This window comes from Nycticebus coucang, chromosome 12 (assembly GCF_027406575.1).
Source record: "Nycticebus coucang isolate mNycCou1 chromosome 12, mNycCou1.pri, whole genome shotgun sequence".
Taxonomy (NCBI): domain Eukaryota; kingdom Metazoa; phylum Chordata; class Mammalia; order Primates; family Lorisidae; genus Nycticebus; species Nycticebus coucang.
In genome coordinates, this window is record NC_069791.1 from 67,455,798 (window position 1) to 67,461,879 (window position 6,082).

The following is a 6,082-nucleotide window of genomic DNA, read 5'->3' on the forward strand; positions in this document are numbered from 1 at the left end:
AACATCCCCAGTGGTCCTGGCTGTCTGGACCCAGCACAGCTCTGGTTGCTTATCCCCAAGCGTCTTCCAGGTAGCATGCTTCTATCTTTTACCTGGTCACCTGTGAGTTACTGACTTCTTTTCCAGATACTCATTCCAGTGGGCAGCAGAGGTCTGTGCCTGCCCAGCAACCAGTCTCACCCTTCTGCTGGGAAAAGCTCCCTGTTCTTCCCTTGGGACATTAATCTCTCCCCTACTCCAGGGCCCCAGATTTGTAGTGATTGGATGAGGATGGTCTCATGATTCCAGTTGGGTGGCTCAGAGTCACTCTAAGACTCCAGCTGGAACTGTTTGAAAAGGGAGGTTCCCTTTCCCCTAGAATTGCTGGGTGTCTAAAGGGTGGAAACCTGGAGGGGCTGCCAGGAGCAGCAGGTGGAGGGTGCTTACCTGGGTGTAAAGCCAATATTTCAGAGAAAAAGAGAGAAGATCACCATATATAGTTCCCTGTCCTTGGATCTGGCCATGCCTGAAATAGACATCTGGACCTGTCAGTCTCTAAGCCAACAAATTCTTGCTCTGTTTTTTTTTTCTTTTTTTTTTTCTTTTTTGAGACATTTTCTCACTCTGTTGCCCAAGGCTAGAGTATCATGGTGTCAGGTTAGCTCACAGCAACCTCAGACTCCTGGGTTCAAGTGATCCTCCTTCCTCAGCCTCCTGAGTAGCTGGGACTACAGATGCCCACCAAAACACCCAACTAATTTTTCTATTTTTAATAGAGATAGGATCTTTAGGCTGGTCTCAAACTTCTGACCTCAAGTGATCCTCCCACCTCAGAATCCCAGGATTCCAGGTGTGACCCACCCACCATACTTGGTCTCCTTCTCCATTTCCATTTTTAAATTTTCAAAATTCATTTTAGACTCTTGGCTTAAGCTGGTTTGAATGGGTTTCGGCCACTTGCAACCCTAAGATGGTTGGCTGATATACCTATCGACAGATGCTTATAGGTGTTGTCTTTTTAACATACTCAGTGAGTTCTCCTTCACACATGCATTCACCAATACTTTTTGACTGCCTACCATGTGCCAGGCAAAATGCTGGGTGCAAACATCATGTGGGTCAGCCTGGGTTTGGTTTCCTAGGATTATAATTTATGGTAGTTCCATACAGTGCAAAGCCCTAATATGTGAACCAACGTGTGCACCATATCCAGCCCCACCCTCACCAGTTTCTCATCAAATGACAGGGTGTGAATACAGGCACTTATGTCCAGGAATTTATCTCTCAATTATACTAACAAAATAACATAGCCTACTTATACACTGCCCTTCCAGATAATGTCAGTTCATGTTATTAGAAAGCTCAATGTTTTTAAATATCTTGTTTCATTTTGCTTTCACAACAGCCCTCTGAGGTGAATTTTGTTATCTCCTTTTTACAAATAAAAGTCTGAAGCTCAGGAAGTTTATGTGACTTGCTGGATCTACAACCAATCTGTCTAACTCCAGGTGGAGATACCTTTTTTGTCTTGCTTAATACAACTTTTTCTGTTGTTGAGACAGAATTTCACTCTATTGCCCTGGCTAGACTGCAGTGCATCATCATAGCTCACAGCAACCTCAAACTCCTGGGCTCAAATGATCCTCTTGCCTCAGCCTCCTGGGTAGCTGGAACTACAGGTGCACACCACAATGCCCAGCTTACTTTTTCCATTTCTAGTAGAGACAGGTGTCTCACTCTGGCTCAGCCTGGTCTTAGACCCCTGAGTTCAGGCAATCCTCCCTCCTTAACTCCCAGAGTGCTGGGATTACAGGTGTGAGCCACCACACTTGGCCTACAACTTCTTTTCTATATGTCAGGGCCGTAAATGCTGGTGACTTCATCATAAAGCCCCTGCCTCTGTCTCACCTCCTCCTGTTCCTGTATTAGTCTGCATGGACTGCCATAACGAAATGCCACAGGCTAGGGGGCTTAAACAACAGCAATTTATTTTCCCACAACTTTGGAGGCTGGAAGTCTAAGATCAAAGTGTAGCTGGCTTAGTTTCTCCTGAGGCTGTTCTTATCTTGCAGATGCTGCTTCCTCACTGTCCTAATTTGGTCTTTTCTTGGTGCATGTGGATCTCTGGTGTCCCTTTTCTTATAGGAACACTGATCCTGTTGGATTAGGATACACCCGTAGGACCTTGTTTGACCTTAATTACTTCTTCAAAAACCCTATCTCCAAATGCACTCACACTGTGATGTACTGAGGTTACTTTTGTTTTTGTTTTTTTGAGACAGCATCTCACTCTGTTGCCCTGGGTAGCATGCCATGGCATCACAGCTCACAGCAACCTCAAATTCATGGGCTCAAGCGATCCTTCTGCCTCAGCCTCTTGAGCATCTGGGACTACAGGCACACACCACAACACCTGTCTAATTTTCCTTTTTTTTTTTTTTTGAGACAGAGTCTCACTCTATCGCCAGCTCACAGCAACTTCCAACTCCTGGGCAATTCTCTCACCTCAGCCTCCCGAGTAGCTGGGACTACAGGTGCCCACACAACCCAGCTATTTTTTTATTATTATTTTTTTAATCCTAATCCCTGGCTATTTTTTGTTGCTGTTTGGCCGGGGCCAGGTTTGAACCGCCATCCTCGGTATATGGGACTGGAGCCCTACCCACTGAGCCACAGGTGCCACCCTGACTGATTTCCCTATTTTTTAGTAGAGATGGGTCTCGCTCTTGCTCAAGCTGGTCTCAAACTCCTGAGCTCAAGTAATTCATGTGCCTTGGCTTCCCAGAATGCTAGGATTACAGGCTTGAGCTACTGCACCTGGCCATGGGAATTACTTAAATATGTGAATTTGAGGGAAACATAATGGGTATCAAGGATACATAATGTGTATCAAGGATACAATGGTCCTAGTCCCAAGGAGGCTTCAAAGATCTCTGGGTGAGCTGATGCTTCACAGAGAGGCAGGACTCCCCTACCCTGGCCCTCTGTGCAAGTTCTCTGCACCTGCCCCATTCTCATTGCAGGACATTCAGGCCTCTCAGCTCCCATTCAGAGCTAATTCTCTATCTGCTGTGCACCTGCCTCCACAAGATCCCAGGGCTGTCAGTCCATCAGTGACCACAAATCACTCTCCACTGGTTCTGTCTCCTTCACCTATCAACATCTCCCTACTGTTCCTCCCCCAGAACATTCTAGGCCCAGGTGGCCGTTGCCCTCCCATTTCTCCCTTCAGAGCCAAAACTTTCAGATTGACTATTTCCAATTGCTGCCTCTGTGTCCTTACCTCTGGACACACTGCAGCCTGGTGTTCTCTCCCGTCATTCCCCTAAACCTACTATGACTCCTGATAGGAAGCTATAGGGAGAGCTGCTTGTCCTTCTCTTGACCTTTAAGCAGCACTGGGCACTATTTATCCTCCTCTGCCAAATTCACACACACCTAGAGTTCAGTTCCCAAGTATAATCCTGTCATTGGCTTGGTTTCTCATTACCCCAGCTGCTTGTAGCTCTTGCATACATCAAGTGCTCAATGATTGCCCATTAAGTCAAAACAAAATGCCATCAAGATAGGGGACTACAAAGTTGCTCAAGAACATGACTGGCTCCTTTCTGGAAAAGATTTTGGCCATGTGTATCCAAAGCTTTAAAACAAATTGCAAATTTGATCTACAGAGTAGATCTACAAGTAATGCACACATGTAATAGAGTGGGCCAGATGTAAAAAAAAAACAACTTATTTGAGGCTAAGGATGATGCGCAGCTGACACATAGGGACAGGAGAGGTGACAAAAGACTGGAGACTGAGGGACCAGGAGGGTGGGTGGCCTGTTCCAGGGTTGGGGGTGTCTCCATTCCCCTTTACCTGGTAGACTTCTATGAGGGAAGGCAGGCTTTATGTTGCCCGATCTAGCAAAATAAGCCAATAATACAAAATAAGCTAAATAAATTTTATTTAAAGTGTCTTGTGAGCTGTGTGATGCCATGGCACTCTACCAAGGGCCATAAAGTGAGACTCTGTCTCTACAAAAAAAAAAAAATTTTTTTTTGAAATATTGCAACCAGGCTCAACACCTGTAGCTCAAGCAGCTAAGACGCCAGCCACATACACCAGGGCTGCCGGGTTCAAATCTAGCCCGGGTCTGCCAAACTACAATAACAGCTACAACCAAAAAATAGCAGGGCATTGTGGCAGGCGCCTGTAGTCCCAGCTACTTGGGAGGCTGAGGCAAGAGAATCACTTAAGCCTAGGAGTTGGAGGTTGCCGTGAGTTGTAACGCCTCAGCACTCTACCTAGGGTGACAGCTTGAGGCTCTGTCTCAAAAAAATAATAATAATAATAATTTTGTCTTTGAATGTGTGGGGTTTTTTTTGTTTTTTTTTTTTTTGTAGAGACAGAGTCTCACTTTATGGCCCTCGGTAGAGTGCCGTGGCCTCACACAGCTCACAACAACCTCCAACTCCTGGGCTTAAGCAATTCTCTTGCCTCAGCCTCCCGAGTAGCTGTGACTACAGGTGCCCACCACAACGCCCGGCTATTTTTTGGTTGCAGTTTGGCCGGGGCCGGGTTTGAACCCACCACCCTCTGTATATGGGGCCGGCGCCCTTCCGACTGAGCCACAGGCACGGCCCTGAATGTGTGTTTTGCAAATGAAGACTAACGAGACAACAGAGCTTGAAATAGAGAGTTGAAGCCTGGACGTACACACAGTTCCACTTCTTGCCACCTTCTTGCCTCCCCACAGTGGGTTCTCCTCCTCCACATGCCCTGGCAATCTGGCAGCCTGGTCTCTCCTTCTTTGCCCTTGCCCAGTGACCACTGCTGCCCTCCACTCAGTGGAGGCTTACGTGCAGGTACAGAGTGGGTAGAGTCAGGTCACAGTGGATAAGCTGTATCCTCTCTGGGCAGGTCACAGCAGTTGCTGTCCACCAATTCATGGCGTACTGGCAGGCAACTCAGTAGGGGCAAGTCTCTTGCCCACCCTGATCCAGGTACCTAGCATGTCCTAGCATGGAAGTTGCAATGTCCATGAGGGTAGTCCTCTGCCAGGGGTTGGAGTGTAGCACGTGAAAGGGGTGATCCTTGACTCACATTCTGCCCTGTCAGGTTAGTTGGTGGGAAAGCGAGCCCATGCCATCAGGCCCAAGTGCATACCCTGTCCAAGTTCAGTGTAAGACACTCATGTACTTCCCTGGCATACCTGAGGGTCTACACTGGCCCACAACAGCATCCTCATGGCTGAAGGTGGGTGTGTTCACTTGGCCTGCTCGGAGCCTGTAGGACACCCCTCCCCCCCATTTCCTTCCAACCTTCCTGGGTTGGGCCTCTGTCCTTCTCTTCTGGACAGCTCCAGGCACCCTCCATGGATAAGCCATGAAATAGAATCGTGTACTTTCAGAGATTCTTTATCTGAATTATGTGCTCTGATACTTGCATTCAAAACTGACATTGCCCAATATAAAAACAAATGGTAAAATTCATGATCATAATTTAAATTATTTCTTCTTTATTTAGAAAGATGTTAAATAGCAAACAAGAAACACCGCAAGTTGGGAGAGGGTGACTGCAAAAGAAAAATGTTTTATGTTATCTTTTAGTATTTAGCGCTGCTGTCCCCCCATCCCCAAGAATCCTGTGTTTCCATTCGCACTGGGGACCGCACATTCTGTAGCAGATCCTATTTGTCAGCTTGTTTCGTTTGTAATTTCTTGTGACTGTCTAGTCCCACAGAAATGTTCAGTTTTCTAATTTTGTGTTCTCTTTCTTAATGACAGTCCCTAGACTGATAAAATCTTCGGACCCCCACGTAAAATAAACCACATTCTCCACTATATCTCCAGTGTTGATCTTGAGCGGCGTAATTACAGCTTAATTTTCTTTCTTCTTATACTTTTTCATACATTAAGCTTGAAGCTTGTAGAACTTTTATGGTAAGTGAAAGGAAGAAAAAACCTCTCACAAAAGGATTATTTCAAACATGAAAGGAATGTGCCGGCACCTGAAAGAAAGCCAGAATCCATGCAGCCAGAGGCCGGAGTTCTCCGCTGGGAGCCTCCCTCACAAGCTGCCGAGCCCGGCCTGCAATCGGCGACTTTGTCTTTAAGGG